Source organism: Labeo rohita, chromosome 14 (genome assembly GCF_022985175.1).
Source record: "Labeo rohita strain BAU-BD-2019 chromosome 14, IGBB_LRoh.1.0, whole genome shotgun sequence".
NCBI classification, from domain to species: Eukaryota; Metazoa; Chordata; class Actinopteri; order Cypriniformes; family Cyprinidae; genus Labeo; species Labeo rohita.
In genome coordinates this window covers 21,025,546-21,040,985 of record NC_066882.1, presented here as the reverse complement: position 1 = coordinate 21,040,985, position 15,440 = coordinate 21,025,546, and the positions used below count along the sequence as shown (strand labels likewise).

The 15,440-nt window shown below is 33.0% G+C and overlaps 1 protein-coding gene across 1 annotated transcript in view; it reads left to right on the top strand.

Moving 5' to 3' along the window:
* The window catches only part of col23a1a (collagen type XXIII alpha 1 chain a), a 169,703-nt gene that overhangs the window by 69,553 nt on the left and 84,710 nt on the right, over nucleotides 1-15,440 (top strand). The window lies entirely within an intron of this gene.

The window sequence follows — 15,440 nt, the reverse complement described above, 5'->3', positions numbered from 1 at the left end:
GTGTGTAAAATAAAATGTGCAAATTTTCCAACATTCCCTTGGGTGGTATGGATAATCAGCTAAGGAGTGTAAAATTAATCCGCAATTTATATCTCATCCAGATCTTAACTGGAAATCTGCAGTTGCTCATTCCCATGTGGTTTCTTCATTATGCTTCAATGACTTCAATTGTTTTGTACAAATTCAATTTCTCTTTTTTTTAAAGAACTTGGAAACTTTTATAACCTAAATGTTGATTGTGGGATTTTAAGACTAGCAATTACAATATGTGCAGTTAAAAGTTACAAAACGTCAACATTATTAATCGCTTAAAATTAAATTCTGCGTACAAAGTGTGAAATGATTGCGGCTCATTTAAAAGGCACATTTTGTTTTTGTTGTTCCTGTTTTTATTTTTTAGGTCCGCTTCAGTCTGTTTGCAAAATGGTGCATTCAATTATAATGATTTGCGCAACAGACTTTAACGACTCTCGTTGTAATTTAGAAATAAAAGAGGCATAGGCTCTAAATTAGCTCTTAATGTGTTTGTGTGTGGGAGTGCATACTTGCTCACAAAAGAAAGGCAGGACATATGTGTCTAAAATACGTCCGTTTTACATGCCTGTTGTATATGGACTGGGGTTTTACAAAGACATGCTTGAAGCATTAAGTATTTCCATACTAATTTTAGATGCACCCTCTGCTTTGTATAAAACTACGCCACCTGTTTTCTTTCTTCCATCACGCATTTGCTCTTTTTAACTGGCATTCGGATAATGATTATAGATGATAGCTGAAATCGTTTAGGTTTGTCAACAGCAAAAGCGCCTGCTTCAGCTGGCCAATTCTTCACCTCAGATTCAGATATACTGTATATTTGGCAATAATACCAGCCAGAACTCGGCTTGCCCATAAAGTGCTGCTCATATTTTTGAAAACACTTTAATGGTCGAATAGAGAGTTGGATGAACTGCAGAACAGAGCAGCCGAGCACCTCTCAAAGCGTCAATCAGTCCTCCAAATGCATAACATAAAAGACAATTTACAACCTTTTATCTTAGGCTTTCACAGCCTCTGAGAATGTTTGGTTATAGTACATCAAATGTATAATTTGATTTGTCTCAGGCGACACACAACCGGGGCCCCAGACCGTAAATTATTTCTCCAGACCTATGTTTCAACCAAAGGATCTTGGTAGGCTGCTGAACGCAATCAGGCATGTGGGATTGGATATTTTTTCTCTCTCTTTTCACGACTCATGTGTTGTTAATGTAAATGTATTTAAACACTTCACAAGCAAGCCAGTTCGATACTACCGTATCACCATATGCTACTCAGTACTGTACATAATTCACGTTGGGAAAGAGCATGTGTGGTGCAAAGCTGCACGTTGCGTTCGTGTTTAGTGTATTTGAGGGTAATTTGATTACATGTTCCATTCATTGCTGTACAAACTACTCATGTTAGTCACATGCGTAAAAAATCACATATGTAAATGAATATTGCTATAATCCAGTAAGCTTTTCAGTCCACACCCGAAATCTGTTGTAGGCAATCAGTGCCTCATATTTCCTGAAGTCATCTACTACATGAGTAACAGTAGTAAACACTCTGAATCATATCAAACATCTCTTTAGTGGCTGTTTGACTTCCGGAAACTACAAAGAGTTGATTAAAAGCATGGGACAGTGATGTATGGCCTTTATTTAGAGAATATCATGTTGCCCATTATGGCTTATTATGGTCTGTTTCTGGTACTTAAAATAGTAAAAAAACAAATGACTTTGATACTTTTGAACCTCACTTCCTCGCCCATGTACACACACGGTCAGGGCCCATTTATGAGGCCACTGGAATGAAGTTTGAATGAGTTTAACTGATGTTTGTTACTTTTCTCATTACTTAAACTTTTACTGAATTACGGTAATTAAAATCCTATAATGCATTTTAAAATTTAAATTAGAAATAGTACAAATGTAATGTATACATATGAACAAAATTTCACTATTTAATATATAAAAAGTGTTCAAATCTGATTAGATTCATCCATAAAGTGCATATAGTAATCAACATTGTGAGTAAATTATTGTTTAAAACAGATATAGAGAGGCAATTGTTACTTAGTACACCTTCAAATAAAATATAGTTATTTAATTATTCCGTAATTAATTAATTCTATTAATAATGTGTTTTTTAATGAGATTATTTTAAAATACTATTACACTTACTATTACACATCTTAAAAATAGTTTATTTTCTTCACTGCGAAAGTTAATTATATTATTATCAGTATTTTTGTATTTTTTCCCAGTACAGTTATCCAAACAATTCTAAATCAAGATGTATTTACTTAGGAAACAAACTTAATTAAGATATTAAGTCTTGTTTTCTGAAAATTTTATCAAAATTAAATAAGTTTATGCCTAAAACAGTAAAAAAAATATCTGCCAGAGCGGCAAGGTATATAATCTTGTTTTCGTTTTGAATTAAGAATATTTTTCTTATGCAATTAGCAGATACACTACCAGTCAAAAGTTTTTGAACAGTAAGAGTTTTAATGTTTTTTTTTAAAGTCTCTTCTGCTCAACAAGCCTGCATTTATTTGATCCAAAATAGAGCAAAAGCAGTAATATTGTGAAATATTTTACTATTTAAAATAACTGCTTTCTGTTTGAATATATTTTAAAATGTAATTTATTCCTGCAATTAAAACTAAATTTTCAGCATTATTACTACAGTCTTTAGTGTCACATGATCCTTCAGAAATCATTCTAATAGGCTGATTTGCTGTTCAAGAAACATTTATTATTATTATTATTATTATTATTATTATCAATATTTAAAATGGTTACGTGCATTTTTTCAGGATTCTTTGATGAATAAAAAGATTCAAAAATCAGCATTTATCTGAAATAAAAAGATTTTGTGACATTATACACTATATTAAAAAACTCGGAGTCAGTTTTTTTTGGAAAAGAAGTTATGGAAATGAATACTTTTATTTAGCAAGGATGCTAAAATTCTTCTGAACATTCTATTCATCAGAGAAACCTGAAAAAAATTCTACTCAGCTGTTTTCAACATAATAATAAAAAAAAATGTTTTTTGAGCAGCAAATCAGCATATTAGAATGATTTCTGAAGGATCATGTGACACTGTAGTAATTTTGCTAAAAATTCAGCTTTGAAATCACAGGAATAAATTACATTTCGATTTTTATTTTAAATAATACACATATTACAAAATTTTACTGATTTTGCTGTACTTTTTGGTCAAATAAATGCAGGCTTGGTTAGCAAAAGAGACTTCTTTAAAAAAAAAGCATTAGGGCTTAATAGGCTTAATATCTCAAGTCACTGTGCAAATAAATCTTGACACAAGACAAAAACAAGAAGATCATTTTTTGCACTTTTGCTAAAATGTCCTTTCTATTATTCCTTTCTTTTGGTTTTGTGGTGAACGTGTTTTTTTCCAGGTGAAGTTGTTAGGATTTTTTGTGAGATTCACTCAGGTGTTGTTTATAACCTCTGTTTCATGCCACTCAGAAAAAAAAACACTGTTCAACAATTCCATTGTTATGCCCATTCAATCATTCAGTGTTTAATTACATCATTTTTTGTAATATGCCAGTCAGATTTTTGTTCCTCTGTAGCTTAAACTCATGAGGCAGTTTTATTTACTGGTTCATTGCCTGACCCTTTGGATCCGAGTCTTGTCTGAGCGATGGGAGGGAGAAGGAAAAAGAGGGCAGAGGAGAAAAAAGACGGGATGGATAAAACAGTGTTATGCAAACCTCCACTCATCACTCACTCCTGGACCAGATTAATTGCCCGTTAGAACAAGGCCACAGTGTTGCCTCCAGATGTAGTCAGAGTAATGATGTCACCGTTTAATGTTCTTCTCTCTCACCATTTTCATTTTTTTATACAATTCTGCGTACATTTTACAGATGGCCTGCACATAACCATTACAATCCAGAGCAATAAACTGATGAATTCGAAGATTTGCATCTATTCATCATGCTGATGAACCGAAGGTTACCGAGTTTGAGGCGCTTGGTTGTTTTAGTTGTTGCTTAGGGTTTATAAGCTGGCTCAAAATCAAGCACTGGAAAACAGCATGAGTGAATCTTTCCAACACCTTTGACTCACACTCTGCCAAAACTTTCTTTTTCACAAAGTATTATGGCAGGTCTCTTCATTTGTCTTCCTTTCCTTCTCTTTGTTTCTCCTTCGTATTTATTGTGGGCCATTTCTGTCAGCAATTTCCTGCCATGCATAACATCTGCAGGGTTGTGTGCCTTTCATAGTTAAATTGCAATTCAGCTCCTGAGCTAAGGTGGCAGGAAAATAAAATAAAATATAATAAAACATACTTGCACTAAGTGTATTATTTTAACTGGAACATTATTTTCAAAGTTTTGGAGATTTCGGTTTTTGTTTTTTTTTCGTGAAAATAATACATTTTGCCATATAACATTTTTGTGCAATAATTTTTATAACTAGAAAAGTCTTTAGGTTTTTTAAAAGAAATTGATTGCAGTTCAGAGAACCCTCAGAGTAGCAGACCAGCTTGACAATATATTTACTCGCGAATTTTTATTTTGGACCCTGGCTGCACGTGTAAATAATAGTACCTGCATTAACTACAAAAACAACTCATGCAAACAGACCATTCACTGTAAATTCAACCATGCATTATTTTTGCAATTCAGAGCACAGTTGCAGACCATCTGGCCATTTTATTTACTCGCCCAAGCTGAATTTTACAAAATGTGTTCATTTGTAGCCCAGACTGTACATATGCGAATAATGGTTTGACATGCATTAAGTTCATAAAAACACATGCACACACATTTCGACACAGCCTCAGCTGTGAAATTAAAATATCCAGCTTGTGGACAGCATGAGCTTACAGGGTTTCCTCTCTGCACCTCTCAATGGCAGAGACTGAGGAATCTGATCTGAGTCATGTGATTATGTGAGTAGTGAAGTTGGGTTATCTTCCATTCAGCGGCGGATAGTTTGCACGTGGGATGCGTAGGACTGTTTGTATGCAAGACCGTTTCAAGTTTTGACTATGCATGTAGTAACATTAACCAGTTGGCTTTAAAACAGGTGTGTTCAGACTCCATTGAGATGACAGCTAGATATCTACCTTATCTCTTTTTTTTAAGGCATTATACGCGAATATTTCATGTTTATTGTTCAGAGACTGATTAACTATTTGATAAACTATTGTCTAACATTAACACTTTAAAACTGTTGCAGTGGGTTGTTTTTTATATCTGCAAGTTGAAGCGTTCCCAGTAACATAATATTTAGCTCCTGGAATGTGAATTTACCAGGGGAACCCTATCAAAAATCATGTATTTTAGGCCCTACCCTCGTGTTCCTACCTGAAACACGATTGAGCTAGTTTAGGGCTAATTAGAATATCAGTTGGGTGGATTTTGCTGTAAAAACCTGGCAACCCTGCCAACACTGCTAAATATTTGGTGTAGAAATCATTTTTTACTCAGAAATTGCTAGTAAGTTTTTCAACTTTGAAAAATCATTTTTACAGTATATTTAATAGATTTTTTTTTAATGTATATATATTTATTGTAAGAAAATGGCAAAAATCCAACAAATCACACAATGTCATTTTTAAAAACAAAAGCACATTTTGTGCATTTTTCTTTTTTTGTACATAATTCATTAAAAAATTTACTTTTAACATGCTGGGCTCTACAGATCTTTTCAAAAATGTATTCCATGTTTATTGTTTGGAGACCCATTAGATATACCTGATAAACTATTATCTAATATAAATTTCATTTCATTTCATTGTAGTTAAATATTGTCTATACTCATTGTTGCCAAGTCCACAGAATTGGGCTACTTTAACACTGTTGCCACAGGTTGTTTTTCCATGTCTGCAGGTTGAAGCATCCCCAATAATGTGATAATTTTATCAGGGAAACCCTGCCCAGTGTATTTTACCCCTAGAAGGCAATTTTTAACCCCTTTCTACCTGAAATGTGTCAGTTTATGGCTAATTTGAGTATCAGTTGGGTGGGTTTTGTTGTGAAAACTTGGCAATCCTGTCTGCACTGCAAAATAAATTGGTGTAGAAATAATTTTTTACTCAGAAATTGCTAGTAAATTACCACAAAAAAAAAAAGAAAGATTTTTTTCCCCAAAAAGTACTCCAATAATTTTTTTACAACTTTGAAAAATAATTTTTTACAGTGTATTTAATAGATTATTTTGTATTTATTTATTGCAAGAATATGGCCAACAAATCACAAACTGTCTTTCTTTTAAAACTTTTTTAAGACACGTTTATTGTTCGGAGACCCATTTGGTATGTTTGATAAACTATTATCTAATATACATTTAATTTCATTTATTTTATTTTAATGTCATTTAATAGAATTTAATTGTAGTTAAATATTGTCTCCACTCAGTGTTGCCAAGTCTGTAGTTTTCCTGCAGACTTGGGCTACTTTAACACTGTTACCGAGGGTTGTTTTTTATGTCTGCAGATTATAGCATTCCCAATAACATGATAATCAGCCCCTGGAATGCAAATTTTACCAGGAAAACCCCACCAAAAACCATTTATTTAATGCCCTCAAAACTGTGATATATTTGATAAAATATGATCTGATATTAATTTAATTTAATTTAAAAAACATTAAAATTTAATTTAATTTAATTGTAGTTAAACATTGTTCCTGCAGAATTGGGTTAATTTAGTGCTGTTACCGTGGGCTGTTTTTCATGTCTGCAGATTAAAATGTTCCCAATAACATGATATTTAGCTACTGGAATGTGAATTTTACCAGGGAAACCCCACCAAAAAAGGTGTATTTTACCCCTGCAATGCGATTTAGTTTTGAGTAACAGTTGGGTGGGTTTTGTTAAGAAAGTCTGGCAGCCCAGTCTTAAAAAAAAAAAAAAAAAAAAAAAAAAAAAAATAGGTGTAGAAATTGTTTCTTTACTCAGAAATAAAATTCACAAGTAATTACAAAAAACATGTGATTTTGAAGCAGACTGAAATAGTATTTTCTTGTAATTTTTGATTTATTTACAAAATCATTTAATTGATTTATATATATATATATATATAGATAGATAGATAGATAGATATAGATATAGATATAGACATAGATATATATATATATATATATATATATATATATATATACATATATATTACAAGAAAATGTCAAAATCCAACAAATCACAAACTGTCATATTTTTTTTTTAACACAAATACGTTTTGTGCATTTTTTCCATTTTTTATGTACATAATTTGTAAAAAATTTCTTGTCAGACTTTTTTTCACTTTTAACCTGGGCACTAATCGATATGCCATGGCTTTTACCTTTATGAGTCTTTTATTGAATGCGCTTCTGTGTTTTCCTACAATAATTTGCAATCTGCTGTTTTGATGTTGATTTCAGTGAGCGAATTGGCTGAACTCATTGGCAGGTTAACTGAATCTGGGCGATGTGCTGCCTCTCAGATTCCAAGCGGGCAGCAGGGGTTACCGGACCCCTCTGGCAAACACTACCTTTGCTTGGGGGAGCAGAGAGTGTGTTTTGAAGGCGCTGACCCACCGAGAGATCAGAACTTCCCCTGTTATTTGTACAGCCGTCTTGCTGCAGCGGAACCATAATGACCTGTCATGCTAAATGATGTGAGGGAGTGAATTTGATACCGTCCCACTTCTGCAAGCGGGAGCTGTTTGCTTTGCCACGCGCTTACAGAAATTTCTGTAATACCCCACGCTTCAAAGATGGATTTTTATCCAGTCAGTTTAGAATGTACATTAAAATGTCTCCTTTCACCATTTGTAATTATAGAATTGTGTATTTACATGAATAGCTAGTATATTTCACAAATGATTACAAAGAATCAGCAAGTGACATTGTGCAGAATTTCCATAATACAAGCTAGAAGCTCTTCTCAAACCAGAAAAATGATCCGAAAAGAAGCTATACAGGACACAAACCTTAAAAAACAAAAACAGCTTAAACATTTTAAATTTCTCATGCATGACTGATTATTTAAATGCTTTTCGTTGAAGCTTAAGATGAAATCTGCACATCCATACTGTCATCTGCATTTCTTTTAATGCCACTGCAGTCCCACATGTGGAATGTAACCCCCCCCCCACCCCCCAGCAGAGACTATGGAGCAAAAACCACCATATTATCATTCAGCAATCAAAGAGACAACTCAAAATGGAAAATTCTTTGTTGAGATGCCAAGATTCATGAGAGATTCAGAAGACAAGAGATTCATGACAAGAAAAAGCAACATCCCTAAAGACCGTCTGTTTTCTAAGGATTTTAGGGGCTTAACAACACAGGCTTTAAGCTTTGTAATCTTTGTAATCTTAGTAGTTACGTTCTATTATAACTAACAGAAACTACAGAGCAGAAGATGACAATATGTTTTCCTTCTCTCTCTTGTTAGATGTGGTTCATGCCTCGTCTAGTCAAAATATATTCACAAGGCTTTCCATGGTTTAATACATGTTTTGCTCACCACACAATAGTGATTTGCATGATTAGGGTGAAAATCATTACATAATCTATACTGAAAAAAAAAGGCTTTGAATTTTCACTCAAAAATTGCTAGTAAGAAATTGCAGGCAAGGGATTGTATTTAAATCAACTTTTGAAGTATAAAAATGGAAACATTTTAAAATCTACTCCAGTAATCTTTGTTTTATTTACAGTTTCAAAAAAACATGACATTTCCAGTCATCCTTGATTACTGGATAAAGATAAAAAAAAAAAAACACTAAAAAATGTTACAGACTTGTGAATTCAAGCTGTCTTATATGTTTTCCTTTTTTAAGATTATGTACTTCTAATCAATTTCAAAAGTACTTACTGTACACAAAACTGCTAAATAGTCAAGATCTAAATAGTAGATCTGTATGACCACACAGACACTTTCTCACATTTGTGTGATAAATCAAACAGGTGGCGATTTTTGCTGACCAGCTGTGATAAAATGAAACCTTAAAGAGAGTTTCTACAAATATTTTCCTCACGTTTGGTGTTTATTCCTTAACTTTTCGCTCTGCTGGCTAATGGACTTGTTTATTGTGCTATTTATCTCTCTGATCTCTATGAAAAACGTCTGGGGTTTTGGGACATTTTCAGTAACAGGGTGTGTTTGTGTCTCAAATGGAGAACAAGCCTCTTTGATTTTTTTTTTACTATCCATTCTCTGACTCATTCTTGGTCTCAGTTTGACGTATTGTTTTGGTTGGCGTAATTGTTGATGCATTTGTCAGTGTGTGATGTTCAGAGTCGCTTTACTCTCTGCGCTTGCATGGTGTAAACAACACATTCAAAGCCATAAAATGCACGACAAAAGAGCTGTCGTCTTTGCATGTTTTGTCATTTTTCCTTTCTGTTTCCCAAGCACACATGTAGAAATACAGACACTCATCCCATGACCCACCTTTGACTCACCTGCGACAGCTCTTCCTGAGGGCACCGGAGAACATTATTGTTGCTAAACAAACCGCAGAGAGCAGATCAGCTGGTTCACATGACCTGTGCCCCTTTGCTTCTTTCTGGAGTGCCCTTAACCTTAACAGAAGCACATCGGAAAGCACTGATGTCGTGTCTGAAAGAAACAGCTGTATGTTTTGTCTCTGAAAAATTGTGTTAAAAACAGTAAAATTTTGAAACATTTTTACTATTTAAAATAGCTGTTTTCTATTTTAATATATTTTAAAATGTCATTTATTGCTGTGATTTCAAAGCAGAATTGCAGCATTATTACTCTAGTCATTTGATCCTTCAGAAATCATTGTAATATTCTGATTTGCTGCTCAAAAAACATTTATTATTATAGTTTTAATTTTTTTTCAGGTTTCTCTAATGAATAGAAAGTTCAGAAGAACAGCATTTATCTGAAATAGAAATCATTTGTAACATTGTAAATGTCTTTATCATCACTTTTGACCAATTTAAAGCATCTCCGCTAAATAAAAGTTTTCATTTCTATAATTTCCTTCCAAAAAAACTGACATTCCAAGTGTATATATAATGTCACAAAAGCTTTTTATTTCAGAAAAATGCTAATCTTTGGACTTTCTTTTCATCAAAGAATCCTGAAAAAATGTACTAAACTGTTAAATATTTATAAAAATTGTTTCTTGAACAGCAAATCGGCATATTAGAATGATTTCTGAACACTCATGTGACACTGAAGACTGAAGTAATGATGCTGAAAATGTAGCTTTGATCACAGGAATAAATTAGGTTTTAAAATGTATTCAGGTAGAAAGTAGTTATTCTAAATAGTAAAAATATTTCACAATATTACTGCTTTTGCTATATTTTGGATTGAATAAATGCAGGCTTGTTGGGCTGAAGAGAATTCTTCATAAAAACCTAAAAAATCCTAAAAAAAAAAAAAAATAGTGTATATATTTTAAATAAAAAATTATATTTACCTAATAATGATATGTCATATAAATATAATATATTTTTAAATTATATTTTTATGACATTTTTCCACAAATGTAAATATTTAATGAAGTATATTTTTATAATTTTATATTGTTCAAATTAAAATAATTAAATATTATTCATCATTGTAATCAGTTATGGATTAACAGTGTTACAAACATGGATATTTCAAATAAAAAACTATACATAATAATAATAATAAAAACACCATTATATATAACTTTTCTTATGCACAGCAAGATAGCATTTGATTAAAAAAAAAGATTTTCCAGGATTCTTTGATACAATTATATATATTAATTAAATTACTGCATATTTTGCATATTTATATTGCATACAAATAGGCTGAAAGAATATTTTTTAGTTATATCTCCCAAGCTTTTCTAGTATGTCTGCAGTCACAGCAAATGCACAGGATGTGCTTTTAATGGATATCTGCCCCCTCGCTTGACCTGGTCCAGACACTTACTGACCTTTGACCCTGACCTTGCCCTCTCTCTTCCCACACCCCTTCACCAGACTCTCTTTCACTCACTAATGCTTTTAATTCAGGCTTTGTTGAGAAAAGCTGCATTTCCCAGAGTTTGCGGACAGGTAGGCATGTGGAAGCATTTTGATGGATATGAGAGAAGTCACACAACAATTTCTGAAACTTTGTATAAGCAACTGTTCTTCATGAACTTTATCATATTTTTTGAGAGATAAATACTGATGATAATGTGGTAAACTTTTTTTTTGCATGAAATGGACTGTTTTGGATATTTTTTTTTCTGATGCCTTTCATGTCACCACTCAGGATAGTCAGTAGAGTTTGATGTTGTAAGCTGCTTATGGTGCCAGTCAGCATTGTCATAATGTAATTTTCCTGCCATCACATTCCTTCCACAGCTATCATTGTTTATTACAATAAAAATTCTGCCAGTCACACTTCCCAGAAGTTGAAGCGACTGGGACTCTTGAGGGCACTAAAACACAAATCATTGTCAGATGTAACTATTTTACAGTGGCATTTTGACATCTTAGCGAACACTCACGGTGGATTCTGCCGTCGTCTCTTAACGTCCAAGTCTTCCACACTTCCACAGATGTTAGGCAACATTACATGTGGAAGTGTTAGAGATTGAATCGTAGGTGAGTTGTTTTAAGTGGTTTGCTTTTGATGGCATTGTTTTGACAGTAATCAAGGCCACGTTCTTGACGTTTACACAGGTGGGGCAACCCTTTAGAGGACTATGCCGAAATATGTGGCTGCAAGTAACGTGTAGCATGTTTAAAATCTTTTCCAAATAGAGCACTTGAGCCTCCCGGCATATACATGCTTGGACCATGTGTGAGAGCCCAGGCCTGAGCCACAGAACACCAACTGTACAGCATCTCTCAAAACGTAAATAAACTGGAGAGGAGTTTGGGTTTGACTCACATGCAATACATTAACCTATCGTTCTATCGTTCTATCTTCTGTCTATCTATTTCTCTCTATCTATCGTTCTATCGTTCTATCGTTCTATCATCTATCTATCTATTGTTCTATCATTCTATCTATCATTCTATCTATCTTTCTATCTATCTGTTTATCTGTCTGTCTGTCTGTCTGTCATCTATCTATCTATCTATCTATCTATCTGTCTATCTATCGTTGTATCGTTCTATCTATCTATCTATCTATCGATCTATCGTTGTATCGTTCTATCGTTCTATTGTGCTATCTATTGTTGTATCGTTCTATCTATCTATCTATCTATCTATCTATCGATCTATCGATCTGTCGTTCTATCTTCTGTCTATCTCTCTCTATCGTTCTATCGTTCTATCATTCTATCTATCATCATTCTATCTATCGTTCTATCTTCTGTCTATCTATCTATCTATCTATCTATATATCGCTCTATCGTTCTATTGTTCTATCATCTGTCTATCTATCTATCTATCTATCTATCTATCTATCTATCTATCTATCTATCTATCGTTGTATCATTGTATCGTTCTATCTATCTATCTATCTATCTATCTATCTATCTATCTATCTATCTATCTATCTATTGTTCTATCTATCTATCTATCTATCTATCTATCTATCTATCTATCTATCTATCTATCTATCTATCTTGTATTGTTCTATCTATCTATCTATCTATCTATCTATCTATCTATCTATCTATCTATCTATCGTTGTATTGTTCTATCTATCTATCTATCTATCTATCTATCGCTCTATCATTCTATTGTTCTATCATCTATCTATCTATCTGTCTATGTATCTCTATCTATCTATCTATCTATCTATCTATCTATCTATCTATCTATCTATCTATCGTTGTATCATTGTATCGTTCTATCTATCTATCTATCTATCTATCTCTATCTATCTATCTATCTATCTATCTATCTATCTATCTATCGCTCTATCTTTCTATTGTTCTATCATCTATCTATCTATCTCTATCTATCTATCTATCGTTGTATCATTGTATCGTTCTATCTATCTATCTATCTATCTGTCTATCGATCTATCGATCTGTCGTTCTATCTTCTGTCTATCTCTCTCTCTCTCTATCGTTCTATCGTTCTATCATTCTATCTATCATCGTTCTATCTATCGTTCTATCTTCTGTCTATCTATCTATCTATCTATCTATCTATCTATCTATCTATCGCTCTCTTTCTATTGTTCTATCATCTATCTATCTATCTATCTCTATCTATCTATCGTTGTATCATTGTATCGTTCTATCTATCTATCTATCTATCTATCTATCTATCTATCTATCTATCTATCTATCTATCTATCGCTCTATCTTTCTATTGTTCTATCATCTATCTATCTATCTATCTATCTCTATCTATCTATCTATCGTTGTATCATTGTATCGTTCTATCTATCTATCTATCTATCTATCTGTCTATCTATCGTTGTATCGTTCTATCTATCTATCTATCTATCTATCTATCTATCTATCGATCTATCGTTGTATCGTTGTATCGTTCTCTTGTGCTATCTATCGTTGTATTGTTCTATCTATCTATCTATCTATCTATCTATCTATCGTTGTATTGTTCTATCATCTATCTATCTATCTATCTATGTATCTCTATCTATCTATCTATCTATCTATCGTTGTATCATTGTATCGTTCTATCTATCTATCTATCTATCTATCTATCTATCTATCTATCTATCTATCTATCTATCTATCTATCTATCTATCGCTCTATCTTTCTATTGTTCTATCATCTATCTATCTATCTCTATCTATCTATCTATCTATCGTTGTATCATTGTATCGTTCTATCTATCTATCTATCTATCTGTCTATCTATCGTTGTATCGTTCTATCTATCTATCTATCTATCTATCTATCTATCTATCGATCTATCGATCTGTCGTTCTATCTTCTGTCTATCTCTCTCTCTTTCTATTGTTCTATCGTTCTATCATTCTATCTATCATCGTTCTATCTATCGTTCTATCTTCTGTCTATCTATCTATCTATCTATCTATCTATATATCGCTCTATCGTTCTATTGTTCTATTATTCTGTCTGTCTATCTATCTATCTATCTGTCTGTCTGTCTATCTATCTATCTATCGTTCTATCGTTCTATCTATCATCTATCTATCATTCTATCTTCTGTCTATCTATCGTTCTATCTATCTATCGTTCTATCTTCTGTCTCTATCTATCTATCTATCTATCTGTCTATTGTTCTATCGTTCTATCTTCTGTCTATCTATCTATCTATCTATCTATCTATCTATCTATCTGTCTGTCTGTCTGTCTATCTATCTATCTATCATTCTATCTTCTGTCCATCTATCGTTCTATCTATCTATCTATCGTTCTATCTTCTGTCTCTATCTATCTATCTATTTATCTATCTATCTGTCTGTCTGTCATCTATCTATCTATCTATCTATCTATCTATCTATCTATCTATCTATCGTTGTATCGTTCTATCTATCTATCTATCTATCTATCTATCTATCTATCATTGTATCATTCTATCTGTCTATCTATCTATCTATCTGTCTGTCTGTCTATCTATCTATCTATCGTTCTATCTATCATCTATCTATCATTCTATCTTCTGTCTATCTATCGTTCTATCTTCTGTCTCTATCTATCTATCTATCTATCTGTCTATCTGTCTATTGTTCTATCGTTCTATCTTCTGTCTATCTATCTATCTATCTATCTATCTATCTATCTATCTATCTATCTATCTATCCATCAACTCTTTCTGTTGTTCCATCCATCCATCCATCAGTCTAGCAATCATATGTTTGTTCTGTTGTTTTATCTATTGTTTTATCAAGCATTTTATTTAGGTATTTCCACTTTCTGTTTTTCCATCCATCCATCCATCATTCACACATCACAAGACTTGTACGATAAGAGACGATGGCAGAATCTACGTTCATTAAGATGTCAAAATGCCACTGTAAATTGATTAGTATTTTAGTGCCCTCAGGAGTCCCAGTCGCTTCAACTTCTAGGAAATGTGACTGGCAGAATCATCTATCAGTCTATCTCTCGTTTATTTGTTCTGTTGTTTGTTTGATTGTTTGTTTGTTTGTTCTAAAAGTTTGTTCTGATGTTCTCTTTCTCTATTGTGTCTTTTTTCTAATGGTTTTTCGAAAGCCATTTCGAATGGTTTTCTTATAGGAGGTGTAGTATGGAATGGATATCTGAAAACAGATGGAGTGATCTGGAAGACAAATGTGGTGGTCAGCACTTGGGCTCAGAGGGACGAACCTGGGAAAACGTTGTTTAGCACATCTGCATGCTCTCTTTGCATGATTGCACACAATCCCATACTCATACAGAACGAACGAAGAGTGATGGAAGAGCTCTGGTTATGTCTTGTGTCACATATGCAGTTTAGGCACTTCTGTTCTCTACCTTTTTTCTCTGTTATTTCTTGGCATGACTCAGAAATGAGGCTTAAGCAAAGGTTTGCAGTCCAGGCC